This window comes from Schistocerca gregaria, chromosome 11 (genome assembly GCF_023897955.1).
Source record: "Schistocerca gregaria isolate iqSchGreg1 chromosome 11, iqSchGreg1.2, whole genome shotgun sequence".
NCBI lineage: Eukaryota > Metazoa > Arthropoda > Insecta > Orthoptera > Acrididae > Schistocerca > Schistocerca gregaria.
Window position 1 is genome coordinate 57,054,377 of NC_064930.1, and position 22,332 is coordinate 57,076,708.

At 39.9% G+C, this 22,332-nt stretch overlaps 1 long non-coding RNA gene across 2 annotated transcripts; it reads left to right on the forward strand.

Annotated features, from left to right (window-relative positions):
- The first annotated feature begins 2,400 nt into the window (after window positions 1-2,400).
- LOC126295292 (uncharacterized) lies at window positions 2,401-21,187 on the forward strand. 2 transcript variants are annotated; one of them, XR_007552450.1, is made up of 7 exons: window positions 2,401-2,992; window positions 3,174-3,336; window positions 5,690-5,894; window positions 6,009-6,432; window positions 8,226-8,448; window positions 8,557-8,691; window positions 17,632-21,187. It is a non-coding gene; the product is annotated as an uncharacterized LOC126295292 (long non-coding RNA). The 2 variants fall into 2 exon arrangements; XR_007552449.1 differs by having other exon boundaries at window positions 2,408-2,992; window positions 6,009-6,615.
- Window positions 21,188-22,332: the final 1,145 nt, after the last annotated feature.

A 22,332-nucleotide genomic window follows, 5' to 3' on the forward strand; every position in this document is an offset into this window, starting at 1 on the left:
GTGCTCGAAGTTTAGTTGTGTGTCAGCAAGGACAATTAGTAAAATTCTATGGAAACCTGTGAACCAATTGCATCTACCTAGCTAGGACCTGTTTAGACGATTAACGTATTTTTTCTTTACACTTTGCGAGAATCTGATGAAACTGACGTACATTTTGCAGACTTCTTAGTAGTCATTGTAGATATACGACATATTTTTTGACATGGGATTGTATTTCCACACTGCTATATAACACCAATCTAATTAATATCGTAAGCAATGTCATATCCTCCGTTAACCATCCCAAAGTGGCATATACCATGATTACCCCTGCATAGGCTGTTAAAATTCTTTTGTATTAAAAGGCTCCTTAAAAATAGAGTCTATGGTGTACACAATGGCGAATTGGAAAAAAAACACAATAAATCGTTTATTGAAAAAAACAGTGCAGGCTAACGCCGCGTGGCTGCTTCCTGAAGCTCTGTCAACACCTGGATGGAGAATATCATCAAACCGTCAATATTTGACCTCACACGCTCAGTATGTATTGACAATACCGAGACTATTTTCAGCTCCATCAATCCTGCTCATCAATACGCCTCTCAGACGGTCAATATATTGGCAGTTTGATAATACTATTGAACGTGTGACGTCCCCTTTATCAGACGAAACTCATTCATGGACAGACTAGCAATATTTGGACATCTAGAGAAAAAGTTAATAAAAGAAAACAAAAGCAAACATTCACAATCTGTACGTCTCATAATCTGCATCAGTTAAATTCAGTAGGCTGCCTTCACAGCGTAGTTACTCCTCACGAGACCAAAGTTAATGCAGTGGACTAGATGTGGCACAAAATAATGTAACTGCTAGAAATACCTGGTTACTGAGTAGCAGCAGTTCCTGTGATAACCGCCCACCTGAAGCTATCAATTATTTCGATAACTGCCAACACTGGCTCGCGTTGTCTGTTTGCCGAAGATCATACTACGCCTTCGCGACATCTGAGAGGAATTCGAGCGACGAAGGAGAGGGATAGATCATCTGGAAGGTGTTCCATAGGTCAGGGAAATAACTCTGAGACCACGGGCCATCTTTTGATATTTTTTTAATTTATTGATCCATTTAATCTACAGCTGCACAATGTGCAAGAGATATTTGGATTTGTTTGTTAATATTAACAGTTTTACATATAATATACCTTTGTACATAATAACACACATTAATATATCAATGAATGATGAATACTTAAATAAATGTAGTTACGCTATATACAGAGAGATAAAATACAAATGTTCTTCTGAATGAGACTACATTGAGTAAACACAGAAAAATTTTGTTTTGTAGGTATTCATTTACTGTGCAAAAGCACTGATCAACGAGGTACGACTTCAGCTTAGATTTGAAGTGACCAATGTTTTGTATGTGTTTAGTGGTATCTAGTAAGGCATTGTATAGTTTGATACTAGGATGGATAAGGCTGTTTTGAAATAACTTTGCGTTGGCACTTTGAACATGTACATTAAATTTTTGTCTCGTATCATAGCTGTGTATTGTGTGATTTTGAGTGATGAGCGGTCTTTTTGTATGTAAGTTTTGCTTTAGATACATTATATTTTCAAGTATATATATGCAAGGAAGTGGCAGGATCATCCTTTCTTGAAACAATGGCCTACATGATTTGCGATTACCTAGAACTGTGTACAATAGGTTTGTTTATAAATGACTCATCTGTTAGCAGTCGCGATTTTCTTTTTCGCGCAACGTGTTTCAGAAAATGATTCCCATTTTCAAGTGCGTTTTTTGTGTTTGTTATGTCATTCCTATGTGATGTTGTCGATGCGTGAGATTCTGCTTCATTTCGTTGACTTCACTGCAATATATAAGAAAACACGCGATTTTTAGTTGGTTGTCGATCTTTTTGTGAAGTTAGTGGCGAAATTTAGAAGAATGTGTTCTTTCAGTTTATTTGTGCAGAGTCTCGCACATACTAATAATCATAGACAACTTGTTGTACACTTTTAAACATCAGATGTTTCGACAGTATGCTTAAATAAAAATAGGAACACATTGAAATAAGCACAATTGTAACATAGAAATAAGTAAATTTTGATCCATATTGTTTAGGTAAAGCCGGCCGGAGTGGCCGAGCATTTCTAGGCGCTGCAGTCAGGAACCGCGAGTCCGCTACGTTCGCAGGTCCGAATCCGGCCGCGGGCAACGATGTGTGTGATGTCCTGAGGTTAGTTAGGTTTACGTAGTTCTAAGTTCTAGAGGACTGATGACTTCAGAAGTTAAGTCCCATAGAGCTCAAAGCCATTTGAATCATTTGTTTTGTTAAGGTAAATAATCTCTCCACAAAAACATATTGTACTGTGTGGAAGACCTATCATCTCTGTTGACTACTTGTAGGAACATCTGTGTAAATATTTTGTTTGTGTAAAATGTTATCGATCATCGAAAAACATTTTACACAAACAAATTCGATGTTTAAAAGTGTACAAGTTGTGTGTGATGTTTAGTGTCAAGTGTGTGTGTTCACAAATGGACAATAAGGAAACTATGAGTAGAAATTATTCCAAATTTCGCCACTAACTTCACAAAAAGATCGAGAACCACCTAAAAATCGCGTGTTTTATTATATATTGCAGTAAAGTCAACGAAAGGAATCAGAATCTCACAATTCGACATCACATAGGAATGACATAAAAAACTCGCTTGAAAATAGGAATCATTCCCCGAAACGCGTCGTGTGAAAATTAAAATAAAGAAAATCGTGACTGGTAGCAGATGAGTTATTTTTAAACACACCTATTGTTTTCTCAGTCGCGGGCTTTCAGAACCATTTATAATGGATCAAATCAGAACTGTTTACTATTTCGTGCGTTCTCCCTACTTTCAGCACAAACAACTAAACAAAGTTAATGTGAGATCGGTGGCTGATACGAGACCTTAAAGGCATTGCACATGTAAGGTTCGCCTGAGACCCCGCACTGTTTGTCAACTTAGTTTGGTTAGTGCAAATAGAGTTACCATACGGAATTCGAGCGACTATGGAAGTAACTGTCACAGGTCTATATTTTTCTGTGGCAGTTATCTTTTACGCGCTCAGTTCTTGTTCTCTGCCACTTAACGGCCTATCTCTACAGGTAACCTGGAGAGAACAAATATTCTATTGTCTCCATTTCTTGCAGTTCCAGAACACTGAGCAGTGTTACTCTTTCCGGCTTTTGGTTGTGTTGTGTTTATAAATCAACGACGTCGAACTTACAAGAGAGCATCACAGCATCTAAAGAAATCACACGTACGACGTACATGCGAATTTGGCTTCACAAACACCTTCGGAGTCAGATTTGGGTAAGTAACGGGAAAAATACTTTTTTTTTTTTTTCGTGTATAACACACACACACACACACACACACACACACACACACACACAGATATTATATATAGAGAGTTGTTGTTGCAGATGTAATAGCGATAGTTCTAATAAAATGTCACTGCCGTTTGTGAGGGTATTTAATATTTGGGCGCCTAGTTTCAAAAGTCTGTATAAGCCCTAATGTGTTTATTAAGAAGCTTCGCAACTGGCATCTCCTAATTATTAGTAATGTTATTATTTTAACACTCGCGATACCAAGGGGGAGGGTGTACTTTATGTCCACCCTTTGAAAATATTGTATTTAAATATTTGAAATGGATATTTGTTTTTAATGAAGTCTTCCATTCCATAAATGTTCTAATTTTTTGGTGGAACATAATCCAACAATTTGTCACTGCAGTAATAAATGTGACTTTCCAGAATGAATGTCATAGGCCTATTGAATATTTTAAACACAACGGCATCTCTTTAAAATATATGTTAATATGTCAACAACAATTAACGGATTTTTTTAGCGTGGGCTTAAAGTAACCTGCCCTTTTGTCTCCTGATGATACACATTATTGAAAATGTGTTGCTATTGCTAGGTTTAATTTTGGCATGGAAATATTTTCCAAGAAGAAACTTGAAGCTACACACATGTCCAGAACAGAATCAACTGTCAATTAGTATGAAGTAAACACTCAAGCTGCAAGTTCTATATAGTAGACTCTACACAAAAATTCTATTCAGTACCCCCTCATTAGTTATGTGATCTACCCATCTAATCTTCAGCATTCTTCTGTAGTACCACATTTCGAAAGCTTCTATTTTCTTCTTATCCAAACTATTTATCGTCAATGTTTCACTTCCATTCGTGGCTACACTCCATACAAATACTTTCAGAAACGACTTCCTGACACTTAAATCTATACTCAATGTTAACAAATTTCTCTTCTTCAGAAACTCTTTCCTTGCCATTGCCAGTCTACATTTTATATCCTCTCTACTTCAACCATCATCAGTTATTTTGCTCCCCAAATAGCAAAACTCCTTTACTACTTTAAGTGTCTCATTTCCTAATCTAATTCTCTCTTAATTCAACTACATTCCATTATCCTCGTTTTGCTTTTGTTGATGTTCATCTTATATACTCCTATCAAGACACTGTCAATTCCATTCAACTGCTCTTCCAAGTCCTTTGCTGTCTCTGGCAGAATTACAATGTCATCGGTGAACCTCAAAGTTTTGATTTCTTCTCCATGGATTTTAATACCTACTCCGAATTTTTCTTTTGTTTCTTTCACTGCTTTCTCAATATACAGATTGAATAACATCGGGGAGAGGCTACAACCCTGTCTTACTCCCTTCCCAACTACTGCTTCCCTTTCATGTCCCTCGACTCTTATATCTGCCATCTGGTTTCTGTACAAATTGTAAATAGCCTTTCGCTCCCTGTATTTTACCCCTGCCTCCTTTAGAATTTGAAAATGGCATCATTTCTATTGTACTTTTGCTGTCAACTTAATCGTTGCCCATGCTGATATTATACCTATTTTTCTGTAGGCCAAACTCCAGCTGTAGAGGTGGTGATGACTGCTTGGCACATGCTGTGTGGGAGGGGAAGCTAGTCCAGCCACCTCAATGCAGCAAACTGCAATAATGAGATGTCCGCAAAAGGATTGGAGTACTTCAGAAAAATAATGGATAGATGGGCAGTTTCTTCAACTATTCAGCAAATACTTCCAGCCTTTTTCAGTTGTTGAAGATTTGGGGTTTTATGGTTTTGTTTGGGCTCTTAATCCTGCTTATGAAATCCCAAGCAAGAACCATGTTTCAGGTGTGATGCTGCCAGTGGCATACACACCAGCAAAGGTGAAAGTGTAAGACTGTTAGCTGTGATGACAGTTTGTCTGGCCACCGATTGCTCGATATCGTCAGGAAATAGAATCTAGATAGTGGTGACAAGGCATTTTGCTTCTTAACATTTCACTTTTTAGTCTGATGCAAGGATGTACCCAATGTCATGGTCCACATACTGTTTCCAATCTGCCAGCATTTCTAATAGACATGACAGATAAGCTCAGACTGATAAAGTTTTTCTTGTTGTGACGGATATTGCAGCAAATATTGAAAGTGAAGGATCTATTTTATGATGGAAACATTTTGGGTACTATGCATGTACATTGAGCCATATTTTGCAGAATGCGCTAAAACATTTCCAGCCAATTCAGCAAAAGATAAAAGCTAATGTAGTATTCTTAAAGAGTAATTGCAAGGCAACTGAATGACTGGCGACATTCCAAAGAAACAGTGGTGTAACTAATGTTTAAAAAAATTGGTTTCAGGATGTGCCAGCGAGGTGGAATTCTACTCTGTTACAGCGAATAGTTGAAGTGAAAGATGCAGTGAAGACTAACACTAAGTACTGTGAATTTCGAACAACTGACAGAGGATGAATGGAACATCTGTTCAGGACGCTGTTCTGTGTTGAAACTAGATGAGCGTGTTTCAACACAACTTAGTGCAGAGTCCTATCCTGCTGGCAGCCAAGTAAGTTAAGCAGCTTTTTTTCTTGCTAAAGTGTTAGCTATGACTTTATGCCATATATTTGTTTGAGATATTGTACTGTTTGTGTTATACTGAAGAAATTATGCCAACTTTCAGGTTATTGTCCTGACAAGGGGATTGTCACCAGTGTGTGCTGAACTTTTGAAGAGGCCACGTGTGTTTCTGTTGTCGAAGGGTTAACAAAAGACCTGAAGGACCATTTCCGCAAAGTAGAGATGAGAAAGTCTACAGCAGTAGCTACTCTACTTGATACACATTTCAAAACTTGTCTGTAAACCGAGTAGCAGCAAAAAAACACAAAGAAGCTGCTTGTTGCCAGCTAATGCAAAAGCTGGGTGACAGAAGACCGACAAACACCGGCCAGGGTCACGAAACTATCAGTGTTGACTAGCACTGATCCCTTGTCAGTATGGAGAGTTTATGATGCAACAGTTCCGGGGCAGTCCTCAGTCAGCTGCTGCTGTGGAAGTACAAAGCTATCTGGACAAGTAATTAGCAGAAGTGAGGATCCACTTGCATGGTATGTGAGAGTATCAATATATTTTCTGGAATATTTCAAAAGTGGTAAAGGAACCACCTCTGTACCATGTGAAAGGATACTTTTGAAACCAGGTGTCCTTGTAGGTGAAAGGTGAACACATCTCGAGGCTTCGAAAGTCAAAAAACTATGAACAGTAGAGACGCATGAATTTCCTGATATATGGTAAAGGTTGTTTATTGTATTTAATGAGAGATTACTGGTGAAATATACACCAGAATATGCATTTGTTATCTTAGATCTTTAAGTAGTGGATTCAGGGGACAAATCAGCAGCAGTCTCGGTTTAACACTTAGGATATTTTAACAAAATGGTAGTTGTGGTTTGGGTACATGTTTAGTGAATTTCACATCTCACTTAAAATGGAGGTACTTCTGTAGGGCATTACGGAAGTGTCCGATCCCGCCCGTCTGCTTTGGCCCGTGACGTCACAAATATGGCGGAAACAAACATAAACCACAATTCCAATATGTCGCATATAAAGTCATTACATACACATAATGAGGACGAAAATACATCGAAAAACAAACATACACACGTTTCACAAAAAGCCTAATGACACTAACGCATGGGAAATAGGAGGTTTTTGGGTGGGGACAAACTAAATATAAACAAATTTAGACACCCACCCCCCAAAAACCACGCAAAACGATGAAAAAAACTGACATCACAAAACTCCCCAAATACCACTAACCACAATATCATCTGGAATCAGGCACTTCCCTGGACCTGAATAGCTCAAGAGCAGCTCCCGATCCTATAAATTGGGATCAAACACTTCCATTGACCTATATAGCTCAACAGCAGCTCCCGATCCTATTAATTGGGATCGAACACTTCCCTTGACCTATATAGCTCAAAAACATCTCGTGATACTAACATTCACAGCCACACTTTGGGATCGAACACTTCCCTTGACCTGTTATCCTTAAGACATCTTCACATACAGCCGTCCCTGGTCCGAGACGCCAGAACTTTAAGTAAGGCTCATTTCTTCACGACACTTCATCCAAAAATCCGAATAGTTGAAGAAATTTTATTAGAGAAAATGCACTGTCCCAATCATAGCCGACAACCGAAAACTGTTGTCCCTGTCAGTCATATCCAGACCTACCAAAGACATAAAAAAAGCAATTTACCAAAATTCACAAATGACGCCACACTCGCAAACTAAACCAAAAACATCACCTAACACAACACCAGAGAGCATCACCAATCGCATCGAAACGACACCTACAAACACGCCACTCTCACAAACTAAATTCCGCGCCTTCATGACGTCACACACCACAACAGTCTTACGTCACGGGTCAAAGCCGACGGGTGGGATCGGATGTTTCGGTCGACAAATCTGTAGTGTGTGGAGTATATTTGTTGTGACACATTTAGAGAGACTCTGTGTGTGTGTGTGTGTGTCAGACTTCCAGTTATATCTCCAGAAGTAGTCACCAGCAGCAGATGTCACACAGTTATAATGTGGATACCTTGAATAAGGTGGTAGTGGTTTGGATACATATTTGGCAAATTTAACCTTTCACTTCAAATGAAGTTAGTGTGAGGAACATACTGGTGAATGGTAACTCAGATTTCTTTGTTCCACTTATGGCTCCACAAGTCTGTCACATTGTCAGGTGTTGCACAGTTATAATGTAGGAAACTGTAAGGGTAAGGTGGTGGTAGTTTGGATACATGCATGGGAAATTTAACCTTTCACTTAAAATGAAAGTACAGTTGTAGTGTGTAATGGCTTAGTAACTCGGATACCTTTATTCCAGTTACGGCATCACAAGTCAGTCACTACCAAGGAGATGTCGCACAGTTATAGTGTGGGAAACTTGAAGAATAAGGTATCCTTTGGATACATTTCACCACTTAAAATGGAGGTAGTGTGTATACTGGCAGATGGTAACTCGCAGCTCTTTGTTCCCGTTATGGCTCCAAAAGTCCTTCACCAGCAGCAGATGTCACACAGTCATGAAGAGGACCTTTAAGAAACGGGTACTAGTGGATACACGTATGGGAAATTGAACTTCCACTTAAAATGTAGGTACATTTGTAGTGTGCAAAATATATTGGTAGTCAGTAACTCGGAGCACTTTGTTCCAGTCACTGCTCTAAAATCCCTCACCAGCAGCAGACGTCACACAATTATAATTTGGAAAACTTGAAGAATGAGGTAATAGTGGTTTGCTACATGAACGGCAAATATGACCTTTCACTTAAAATGGAGGTACATTTGCAGTAAGTAAAGATGTGTTCACATTGTTAGTCTAAAGATATTTTTTCCAAAACTTTACATTTATTATACATTTACATCCACATACAGATTATATTTCTACATTCAATACTTTGTATGCATACCTTCGTTCTTAATCAACATATTTATCCTGTTTGGTATGGTATAGTTTTTATTAACTTTTCACATGACATTTTAGTATCATTGTCATGGTACCATATTTCCTCTAGTTTCTCCATGAGACCTTGTTTGGTGGTTTTTGTAGTTTTCCTTAACCTCTGTTTCACAATAGCCCATAAATTTTCAGTTGGGTTCATATCAGAGCTATTCCATGGCCAGGGCAACACTTTCAGTTGCTTTTCTTCCAAGTACTTGGAAACACTTTTGGCTTTGTGGCAAGGTGCCCCATCATGCATAAAAATGGAATCTTTATTAGGAAACCACTCATTTATTTGGGGAAAAATTCCTTTCCAAGGATTTGTTTGTATTGTTCTTGTCTCATTGTCCCTTCAACAGTGTGTAATCTGCCAGGGCCTTTCATGGACATCACACTCCAGACCATAACAGAAGTTGGATGCTTCGCACATTGCTGCATACACTCAGTTTAGTACTGTTCTCCAGGTCTTTAGTGAACACGCTGGCTGCTTTATTCCACAACAGTGAATACAGATTCATCACTGAAGCATACCTGAAGTATGTGTACAAAATTGCAAGTTTGAAAAGTTAAGAATGATAGCATAGGAGGCATCAACAGTCCCAAAATTCAACTGTGCAGTATCACTAAAACATCACAATTTCAAGCAAAAACTCCGAACTTTATAGATCAGACCCACTTAATTTACCATATCATTGCACGTACCTTAGCCCAGTCCTCACTTCTCTGCTCCTGAAGTTGTTTAGCCCACAGCAATCTTTTGGTTGTCATGGCAGGTGCTTTTTCCTTGGTCGGCATGCCTTTAAACCACATTCAAACAGCCTCCTCCTCGCTGCCACAGGTGAAACTTCAACACACAAACTGTTAAGCTGATGGCTCATGCCTGTAGAAGTAAGTTTATGGTTCATTGGTGCTATGTTTGTAAGTTTTTTCATTGTTCTAGGACTGATTTTTCTTTTATGTCTGCATTTTCCTTTCTGCACCACCTTTCTGCACTGGAAGTTTGATTTTGCTGACAGTTTTTTGTGAGATTCTGATTCTGTCAGCAATTTCTGGCTGTGTATAATGATTTTAAGTTAGAAGTGCTACCACAGCCAAAACTTTCTGAGGTGAAACATCTTTTGTCTTCCCCATAATCTCTCTTTCTTTGGAAACATCATGATCTATTCCTACAGCTAAAAATGTGCAAGTTCACACGCTACATGTCTTGTTAATGTAGCAAGAAGTTGATAGAATAAATAACAAGCTGAAGTACACTACAGAAAAATAAAACATTACTGTAAACACAGTTTCAAAGCGTGTACACGGACAAATGTTACCAACTGTGAAAAATTTAGTGATCTGTGAGTTGCTTGGAAGTGAACCTTTGTGGAATCGATGAAACCATTAAAACAAATCCATTATTACTTTTCTCTCCTTATTTATTGTATTTACTTGATTGGCATTTATAAGGCAAAATATTAAACTGGGATATTACAGCATTAAAATGAGACATTCAGCATTACTTAATTACATATAATAAATACAAAATTTTATGCAATATGACTTATTTTTTGAAGTCATTCAATGGCATTGTCCATGAGGTTATGTATATCCTCCAGTTCACCATTAAAACCATGCACAGTACACTTGATCAAGTAGGCCATTGATTGATTGAGTCCACATTTGCACTGAGGGTCGTTTGCGAAGCCCCATGTTGTCATCATCTCTCTGCATCTTCCGACACCCGTCCTCGCACTGTTCAGCATAGTCCACACTCTTCTGGAAAGCTTGAAGCCCTCTATTGGTATGCTTGGGTCAGTAACAAGTTTTCTGTTCTGTACTTTACTTCTACTCCATAAACTTTTCCACTCATTTTCTGGGTTGAAGGGAAACACCACTTCAGCTATTTGCCATAGAGATGAGCTTGACCTCAGACGGTTTTTTGTGTCAGGTCCTGGTGTATGGGAGGGTTTGCCAGTATTTTGCTATATTATCTTGATAGTAGCGGATTTCTTTTGATTTCAGATGATGCTATCTTAGATAGTATGGCTAGCTAATCTATAGGTGTAGGTTTAAGTGCTCCTGATATTATTCTCATTTTTTCTGTTAGCTGGATATCGATTTTTGATATATGCACGCTTCTGGCCCATGAAGGTGCACGATTCTTGGCCACGCTGTATACCAGTGCCGAGGCAGAAGTTCTCAAGGTATTTGCATCACATCCCGAGGTGGTTCCGTTGAGTTTGGCTAGAATGGCATTTCTAGTTTACAGTTTTTGTTTTGTATCTTCTAGCTGGGCTCCGTATGTTAAGGACCAGCTGAGCTTCACTCCGAGGTACTGAGGAATGTCTTCATGTTGAATGGTCTGGTTATTCATGCAGATTTTAGCTTTCTCTTGGCCTCTGTCACTAAAATGCATGTTTATACTAACTCTCTTGTCTGAATTCAGTTGTAAATGGCATTTGGTGTAGTATTGGTGCTACAGCCTTACGTGTTTGTTCAGTTTCCGCTCTATTTTTTTCAATATTTTGCTGTGATAAGCTATTGCTATATCATCTGCATATATAAACTCATGGGGTTGTTTCTGGGATATCCGCAGTGAACAAGTTAAACAATAAAGGGGTCAGGACTGGGTCCTGTGGGGGTCTGTAGTTGAGTGCTGAGTATCTACTGGTTTTGTCATTCAGAGTCACTCTAATTTTTCTTCCAGTTAAACTGTTCTTCATAAGTTTATGGGTCTGGCTCATCTGAGTTATTTCTGTTGTTGTTGTTGTTGTTGTTGTGGTCTTCAGTCCTGAGACTGGTTTGATGCAGCTCTCCATGCTACTCTATCCTGTGCAAGCTTCTTCATCTCCCAGTACCTACTGCTGCCTACATCCTTCTGAATCTGCTTAGTGTATTCATCTCTTGGTCTCCCTCTACGATTTTTACCCTCCACGCTGCCCTCCAGTACTAAATTGGTGATCCCTTGATGCCTCAGAACATGTCCTACCAAGAGATCCCTTCTTCTAGTCAAGTTGTGCCACAAAATCCTCTTCTCTCCAATTATATTCAGTACCTCCTCATTAGTTACGTGATTGCCCACCTAATCTTCAGCATTCTTCTGTAGCACCACATTTCGAAACCTTCTATTCTCTTCTTGTCCAAACTATTTATCGTCCACGTTTCACTTCAATACGTGGCTACACTCCATACAAATACTTTCAGAAACGACTTCCTGACACTTAAATCTATACTCGATGTTAACAAATTTCTCTTCTTCAGAAACGCTTTACTTGCCCCTGCCTGTCTACATTTTATATCCTCTCTACTTCGACCATCACCAGTTATTTTGCTCCCCAAATAGCAAAACTCCTTTACTACTTTAAGCATCTCATCTCCTAATCTAATTCTCTCAGCATCACCCGACTTAATTCGACTACATTCCATTAGCCTCGTTTTGCTTTTGTTGATGTTCATCTTATATCCTCCTTTCAAGACATGCTCCAATCCGTTCAACTGTTCTTCCAAATCCTTTACTGTTTCTGACAGAATTACAATGTCATCGGTGAACATCAAAGTTTTATTTCTTCTCCGTGGATTTTAATACCTACTCCGAATTTTTCTTTTGTTTCCTTTACTGCTTGCTCAATATACAGATTGAATAACATCGGGGATAGGCTACAACCCTGCCTCACTCCCTTCAAAACCACTGTTTCCCTTTCATGTCCCTCGATTCTTATAACTGCCATCTGGTTTGCCACGTTCAGAATATGAAAGAGTATTCCAGTCAACATTGTCAAAAGCTTTCTCTAAGTCTACAAATGCTAGAAACGTAGGTTTGACTTACATCCTTTTCCATTTCCATAATATTGCCCTCCGGAACATCGCCCCTGTATTAGCTACGATTAAATTATGCTCTGGGCAAAATTCTACCAGGTGGCTACCTCTTTCAATTCTTAGCCCCAGTGCATATTCACCTACTACGTTTCTTTCTCTTTCTTTTCCTAGTGTCAAATTCCAGTCACCCATGACTATTAAATTTTCGTCTCACTTCACTACCTAAATAATTTCTTTTATCTCATCATACATTTCATCAATTTCTTCATCATCTGCAGAGCTAGTTGGCATATAAACTTGTACTACTGTAGTAGGCATGGGCTTTGTGTCTATCTTGGCCACAATAATGCGTTCACAATGTTGTTTGTAGTAGCTTACCCGCAGTCCTATTTTTTTTATTCATTATTAAACCTACTCCTGTATTGCCCCTATTTGATTTTGTATTTATAACCCTGTATTCACCTGGCCAAAAGTCTTGTTCCTCCTGCCACCGAATTTCACTAATTCCCACTATATCTAACTTTAACCTATCCATTTCCCATTTTAAATTTTCTAACCTACCTGCCCGATTAAGGGATCTGACATTCCACGCTGCGATCCGTAGAACGCCAGTTTTTTTTCTCCTCATAACGACGTCCTCCTGAGTGGTCCCTGCCCGAAGATCCGAATGGGGGACTATTTTACCTCCGGAATATTTTACCCAAGAGTACACCATCATCATTTAACCATACAGTAAAGCCGCATACCCTCGGGAAAAATTACGGCTGTAGTTTCTCCTTGCTTTCAGCCGTTCGCAGTACCACAACAGCAAGGCCATTTTGCTTAGTGTTACAGGGCCAGATCAGTCAATCATCCAGACTCTTGCCCCTGCAACTACTGAAAAGGCTGCTGCACCTCTTCAGGAACCACATGTTTGTCTGGCCTTTCAACAGATACCCCTCCGTTGTGGTTGCACCTACAGTACGACTATCTGCGTCATTGAGGGACGCAAGCCTCCCCACCCATGGCAAGGTCCATGGTTTTCTATCAGTTTATAAAGTAGACCATTCTTCCACACTCTGTCATATGTTGATATTAGATCGAATAGGGCAATGCCAGTTTTCTTCTTTCCCTGATAGCCCTTTTTGATAAAAGTTGAGGGCAAGGACTTGATCACAACAATTTCTTTTAGGCCTAAAATCCGCTTGCTCCCTTGGTAGGGAGGGTTCTATGTACAGGGAGAGCTGGTCCTCAGAAGTCTCTCAAGTAGTTTATACACAGTGCATAAAAGAGAAATTTGTCTAAAATGTTTGGGTTTTTCTCTGGTTTCAGGACAGTGACTACATTGGCTTCTTTCCGTATAGTAGCTTTTTCGATCTGCTTGATGCACTCAGAAGAGTTTTGGCAGCCAGTTTCTTCCTGCCGGTCCTAGATTTCTAAGGAATTCTTGTAGGATTCCATCTACTCCTGCTGCTTTGCCGGCCTTCACTCCTGTCAGTGCGTTATTGATCTCTTGAAACTCTACATCTTTTATCAGATCTGTGTTCTCCTGGTTGTTCTTCATTCCCTTTTTTATCATATGTTCGAAGTCTTTCTTTTCAGATGTCCTTAGATGGATTTTTGAGGTTTGTTTTAAGTGCAGCGCTATCTGGCTGGGTGTCATTGTCGCCTGTGTAGGTTTGTGGCTCCTCCTAATCTTCTTAACAGACTCTAGCTCCTGCGGCTAGAATGAGAGTAATCCGTGCTCTCCATTGTTTCCATCCATCTACACCTACATTCTTCGTTCATTGTTTGGACCAGTTCTTCCACAACCTCACAGTTTTCCGTCTTCTGGCATTCTTCAAATAATGATTCACTCTCTCTTGTCCACACGGAGTATATTCTTTCCTTGCACTGCGCGGAATACTTTTCAGTGCAGATTTATATATCAGAGTAGTGAACCACTTATAGTTATCTGGTAGTGGAGGAATACGGTTCACTGTTCTCTCTGTGTGAGTCCGAAATGTCTCCCAGTAAGCTTGTTTTAGATTCCATCGTTGGGTTGGAGGGCTTTGTATGACAGAAATTGATGGTCCCACTTCGGCGTTCACAGGTTGGTGCGGCTTCTAGGGAACTTCGGTAATACCCTCCTTTCCGCGTGGAGCCCGTCTCCTGTTGCTCACCTCATAACAAAGGTCAAGTCAGATGTCGTTTGTGATCTCCATGCTGCTGATGATGAAAAGGTCCCTCAGTCTTTTGGATCGTACAGGAAGTGGATATCTCTTCCTTCAGCTCAGTTACTCAGTCTTTCTCCTACTTTTAGACCCTAATAATTTAAACACATCTGTAGAGTATATTTAATGTTATGACACGTGAATGCATTACTAGTGATGTATATGTAAATATTGGCACTTTCTTAACTTACAACTTAGTTTCAGCAATGGCTCTGAAATTTCCATCATTAGATGCAGCTATATTCTCTTTAATGCTAATATCTCAAATCATCAGATTGCAATCCAATTAAGTGCCTTTGAGACGCGAGATGCCAAAAATAGTTGCACGTTACTGGTAGCCCACGGCAAGGCATGCGACACTTCAAAGTGTTAAGTACAGTAGCATTTTGTGTTCTGCTGACTTAAAAATTGTTAGCTGTAGCACCTAATCTGAGAAAGAATTATATTGAACTATCATGAAATGGTACTGACATCAATCTCATGTGTATTAAGACCAAATCTTATAATAATGTTAATATATGCAACCATTTTCCTCAGTTGTCAACTTAAATTATGTTTTATTGTGGAGATAAGAAAGTTTCAGTCTTTTGCAAGTTTGCAGTATAGGTTATTTGCTGAGAAATATTTACTGTAAGCAATGTAGACTGTAGAACAAATGGTTGCATAAACAGTACACCATAATGAAAATGCCAAACGTGAATAGGTGAAACATCTCGTGCTCAATAATAAATTTGACTTGCAAAAGACTGAAGTTTTCCTGTGGTTGAGATAAAAAATAACTAATTCTCATAATTTTGCTAGTTTGTATTCTAGAAAGGGTGCCAGAAATGGAAGAGTGTTATCTTTATTAAATAAGACATTAAATATAAGAGTGTATGATCCAGAAGGATAGGAGTACACAAAGGTGGCCGACTGGCCTTCCCCCATAGCAGCATGAGGTGTTCCGACATGCATTTAGACTGATCTTTGTATGATGTGCAGCTGGTTATAACACTGGTATCAAACTGCACAGTACATGCTACTAACATGACCTATCTTTGCACGATCTCTTGCAGATAGCAAGAAATTCGCTACTGCTGTTACTGCCCATCTAACTATTGCAGAGAAGTTTTCCCCTCGATGCTATGTCACATTTTTCCCCCCGTGTTTAAAATTGCCATTCTCGATATCTGTTTGCTATCTTAAATTGTGGCTGTATTAATGGGTAATTGTACTCGAACATACGGACATCATCACAGTCCTGCATCCTGCGATTTCTAAACTTAAAAAAACTTAAGGGGGGTAGGACGTCAAAAGGGCCGACTTGTGGCAGGAGAGGCATCTCAGGACATTTTAATTTCCAGTGTCTATACTTTTACAAATAAATTCATAAAACTTTGTCAGCATCACCAGGAAGGATTCAGGATTCACACCCATTGCAGTGGAAGTTCGAAAAATTACAAAATAAATTTTTTTACGTGCGAAAGTTCATAATTTTTTCACTTACTAATGGCTGCATTTGTTGCTATAGGTACACTTTTGTGTATAAGTTAGAGAGATTCTTTGATGAATTTTGCACAGCATACAAACCATACTTACAGGTGTATGAAACCGGATGGATATGTGTGTGTGTGTGTGTGTGTGTGTGTGTGTGTGTGTGTGTGTGTGTGTGTGTGTACACCTGTCCTTTTTTTCCCCTATGGGAAGTCTTTCCGCTCCCGGGATTGGAATGACTCCTTACCCTCTCCCTTAAAACCCACATCCTTTCATTTTTCCCTCTCCTTCCTTCCTTCCTTCCTGACGAAGCAACTGCCAGTTGCGAAAGCTCGTAATTCTGTGTGTGTGTTTGTGTGTTTTGTTCATGTGCCTGTCTGCCGGCGCTTTCCCGCTTGGTAAGTCTTGGAATCTTTGTTTTTAATCTAGAATTTATTTAATTTATGAAAAAAAAACAAATGAGCTGTTATATTTTAAACTTCATGTTTAGAAAAAACACAATTTTTCTATTGAATTACCTCAATTTTTATCACATTTTTTAATAAATTTGTAAAATTCTAGAGTTTCATACACCTTTGAGTATGGTTTGTATGCTGTGCAAAATTCATCAAAGAATCTCTCTTACTTATGAAGAAAAGTATACCTATAGCAACAAATGCTGCCATTAGTAAGTTAAATGATGAAATTTCACATGTAAAAAAATTTGTTATGGTTTCGAACTTCCACTGCTGTGAGTGTAAATTCTGAATCCTTCCTGGTCATGCTGACAAAGTTTTATGGATTTATATGTAAAAGTACAAACAGTGGAAATTAAAATGTCCTGTGATGCCTCTCCTGCTCCAAGTCGGCCCGTTTGACGTCCTACCCCACCCCCTTAACAGATGCAGAGGTGATAGAACTGAGAGTATTTAAATGTTAATCTAAAACTTCATCAAAATGTAAATTTCTGTGAGTCGGCACAGTATCAAGCATCTTGCCTCACATACGGGACCCTACAATAATAACAAACACATCACTGTCCTGCAGAAAACAGCTATTCATATGTTAACATCCCAGAATTTGTGAAGATGACATCACTGACTCTTATCAGTTTCTTGAGATGTAAGCTACTTTGTGATCACACCCTACTGCGATTTATCAGCATACATCAAGGGGTTTGAAGGACATATTAAGTTCATTGCTACAGACATGTGTTTACTGTTTAAGTGAATGTTTACTTCTAGTGTGAGTCAGATGTGTAGCTGCTGCCAGGTTTTATGTTCTTTTCCTAAAGTGTCTTTAGACAAGGATATTACTACTGTTCGTTTCCTGTTCTTCTGTTTCAGATAACTAGTCGTATATGCAGCAGTCTGTGAAGCAGTCTGACAGTGTGCAGACGTTCTGTGAATGAAGTGTCCAGCGGTAGTGGTGTGTTTGTATGATGTGATAGAGAAAAATGTTGCAGTGTAGTCGCATATGTAATTGTGTGTATATTTCATCATTGTTTGCTAGTTGCAATGTTTTCGTGGGAATCAAATAATATTGTACAATAGGGGCTAACTGACTGAGGCGGTGCAGCTGTTAATGGCACTGACCTCATGTGCAGGAGGATGGTGTTCACTCTGTCCGGCCATCCTGATTTGGGCTTTCCGTGGTTTTCCTGGACACTAAGGCAAATGGCTGGGATGGTTCCTTCAGCAAGGCCATGGCCGACCACCTCTCTCATTCTTATAGAGATCCTGTAAACATTCTCTCTCTCTCTCTCTCTCTCTCTCTCTCTCTCTCTCTCTCTCTCTCTCTCTCTGTCTGTCTGTCTGTCTGTGTGTGTGTGTGTGTGTGTGTGTGTGTTTTGGTCCCACTGAATAGGCCATGGCCAAGTAGCTGCCCCATCCTTGTCCAGAGTTTGTACTCAGCACCTTAACTCTGTTTATTCATTCTCTTTATAATAGCATAATATGTTTTAAACCCTCCATATCATTGTGGAAAACAGTAGAAATAAAATTATCTCATAATGTATACTCTTTTTTGTTTTAGATACCATTTTTTATTTTAAAATATCTTCCTTTTTTCCCTGTACACTGTTAAATAATTTGTTGAAAACCCAGGAGCTTCAAGATGAGTACTTACTACCGGTGTAGGATATACAGGGTGTCCGAAAAGTCTTTCCCTGATTACATAAATTGATAACTCAGGCTAGAAGTAAGATACAAATATGAAACTGGTGTCTATAATTGTTTACAAACTATCAAAGTTTTTTCACACATCAGTAAACTTCCACATGAGAACCCTTTGTGGCATACACCACTTCTAACAAACGCCGAACAACGCGCTCCAGTACGCGGCCGCCAAATACATCACTGGCCACACTTCTCTGGGCGGCCCGCTGCTTCCATCGCAGGCCGTCTTCACACGCACGCTCCCTTACGTGGCCGAGAAATACATCGCTGGCCGAACTTCTCCGGGCGGCTTGCGGCTACCATCACTGGCCGCCAACGCGTGAGCGCGCGCGCGTTTGTCAGCACACAGCAATTGCCTACGCCAGGAAACATTGCAATTGGTTTTCCCTGGACAACAGCGACCCCAGCTGACGGCTCCATTAACTAGCAAGCCTTATATAAACCCAGCCGACAGTTCTCATCGGGAAGTGCAGTACGCCGTGTTCCAGCTGCTTGTGGATGACTCGCCGCACCACTCGAGGTTACCTGGCTGCTCGGCGGAAATCTACACTCGGAGAGACTGAACTTCACTGGACTTGGGAATAATTACGGGACGTGCACACCACCATGTACATTTGGACATTGGTATAACCAAACTTTAATTATGCATTACTTCTGAGTGTGAGCCTGGGTAGACGCTTGGCTAACATAATTATTAAAAAGTGATTTGTGATTTAATAAACCAGACTGAAGAGGTTATTGTGTTATTCCTGGTTATAACACCCTTGGTAGCATGTAACACATCTAGTTGCTATTCAGTTTCCCTCCACACATTAGCCAACTTCACTGGAGGGATCGATTCAGCGACTGTGGATATCCTTTGCCACAGGGTTTCAAGATCTAGTACGCATGTTCGGTAGACCTCATCCTTGACATAACCCCATAAAAAGAAGTTTAACGGGGCTATGTCAGCAGAGTGTGGAGGCCAAACCATTGGCCCATCACGACCAATCCATTGCCCAGGAAAGGTCATATCGAGATAGGCACGGACGTCCAAACCCCAATGAGGCGGTGCACCGTCTTGCTGAAACAAGACATCGGGGTGATACTGAAGCAGCTGAGGAACAGCATACAGTTGCAACATGTCCAGATACGCTGCAGATGTGACGGTAGCCTCAGCGAAGAAGAATGGCCCGATAATTCGATTGTGCAATAGCGCGCATCAAACATTCACCTTTGGACTGCCTCTGGTGCACTCATTGACCTCGCCAGGGGGTTGTGAACCCCAAATGCGCACATTATGGCGATTCACTACTCCACTGACAAAAAGGTTGCTTCGTCGGAAAAGGCAATTCGTCTGAGATAACCATAATCGTCCTGAATACGTGATAGCATTTCGACCGCAAAGTCATATCGACGTGTACCGTCATTGGGCAACAAGGCCTGAACGATTTGCCCTTTGTATGCACGAAACAATAAACGTTTGTGTATAATGTCATGGAGAGAGCTTTTTGGCATCTGTAATTCACGTGACGCCCTGCGCACCGATTTCTTCGGACTTCGCAGAAAAGACTGCCTTACAGCTCCCACCCTGTCTGCTGAGGTTCCTGGTCGACCAGACCTCGGAAGTTCAGCAACTTGTCCTGTGTTCTTCTCATACGAGGCTTTAATGCTCTTGACATCAGGTGGCTTCGTTGCAAATGTTGTCTGGAAGTGTCTCTGCACTGTGGTTGGTGATCGTGTCTCATGGTACCACAGGACACATTGTGCCTTCTCCTGATTGTTTAACATGGCTTCTTGGGCACTGCAGCTCATCCACTACTTACGTACTGCAAACCTAAAACAGAAAAAGAAAACTTTGATAGTTGTAAACAATTCGACACAAGTTTCATATTTGTATCTCACTTCTAGCCTGAGTTATCAATTTATGTAATCAGGGAAAGTCTTTTTGGACACCCTGTACTTTATGTACAAGTAAGGGAATTTCCCTCATATTGCATAGCCATGTATGTCTTAAATTGAAATGCTATGCAGTAATTTTTAAAAAATATATTTTGTTAATTTTGGGGCAGGATAGGAAAGTCAGCTCAGCAGTGATACAAAATGTAGCACATCTTCAACCTTCTCAAAAAATGTGCTTAATAATTTGTGGCACTACTCTGAAAAAAACTCTCACTGTGTCTAATACATAATATGGAAAGCTATGAGATATTGTGAAGAGTATACAACATGTTAATTTTTATAAGATTTTGCACTTACTGAAATATTTGAGTATTTTAGGTGACCTGAAAATGGAAAATAGTTGAATATCTTCTCAAAATATACCATATCCCTAATGCTTAGTGGCATAATAATGATGAAAAAGTGCCACTGCCGTATCAGGTCAATCTTGTTAAAGGTGTATCTTATCAACTTCAGTACAGAAAGACTTATGTAATTTGTGGAACTTCATTGTGACATTATTAAGAGAAAGATGAGTTTTTCTCAATTTGTACGCATTGTAGGCTTTGTTTTGTTTAATTAGTTTTTGGTCATTGACTTTGAAACATTTTCTACATGTAGTTAGTACATCAGTTTTATACAGGAAAATTGTACAATTGGGTATTTACCCTTGAGACACCAGTTTGCCAAATTAACCATTTGATAGAGGCATACTTGGAATGAATACAGGTGTGCTTCAAACAATAATCATGTCAGGATACTTTGTCAATGGTATTTAAATAAAAGTGGATTTACTTACATTAGAGCCTACTAGTACTTGTCCATACTACATGAACATTTTTGAATAATATATGCTTTTTCATTTTCAAAGATATCAATTTCTGTTATGGCAAGCAACACTGAATGTTGGGGTGAATAATCAGCGTATCGACATGATCCTGGATTTTTTTAAATACAGGGTGGTACAAAAAGGTGCGGCCAAACTATCAGGAAACATTCCCCACACACAAATAAAGAAAATATGTTATGTGGACATGTGTCCGGAAACGCTTAATTTCCATGTTAGAGCTCGTTTTGGTTTCGTCAGTGTGCTGTACTTCCTCGATTCACCGCCAGTTGACCCAATTGAAGGAAGGTAATGTTGACTTCGGTGCATGTGTTGACATGCGACTCATTGCTCTACAGTACTAGCATCGAGCACATCAGTATGTAGCATCAACGGGTTAGTGTTCGTCACGAACATGGTTTTGCAGCCAGCGCAGTGTTTACAAATGCGGAGTTGGCAGATGCCCATTTGATGTGTGGATTAGCGTGGGGCAATAGCCATGGCGCGGTACGTTTGTATCGAGACAGATTTCCAGAACGAAGGTGTCCCGACAGGAAGACGTTCGAAGCAATTGATCGGCGTCTTAGGGAGCACAGAACATTCCAGCCTACGACTCGCAACTGGGGAAGACCTAGAACGACGAGGACACCTGCAATGGACGAGGCAATTCTTCGTTCAGTTGGCGATAACCCTAATGTCAGCGTCAGAGAAGTTGCTGCTGTACAAGGTAACGTTGACCACGTCACTGTATGGAGAGTGCAACGGGAGAACCAGTTGTTTCCGTACCGTGTACAGCGTGTGCAGGCACTGTCAGCAGCTGATTGGCCTCCACGGGTACACTTCTGCGAATGGTTCATCCGACAATGTGTCATTCCTCATTGCAGTGCAAATGTTCTCTTTACGGATGTGGCTTCATTCCAGAGTGATCAAATTGTAAATTTTCACAATCAACATGTACGGGCTGACGAGAATCCGCACGCAATTGTGCAATCAAGTCATCAACATAGATTTTTTGTGAACATTTGGGCAGGGATTGTTGGTGATGTCTCGATTGGGCCCCACGTTCTTCCACCTACGCTCAATGGAGCACATTATGATGATTTCGTACGGGATACTCTACCTGT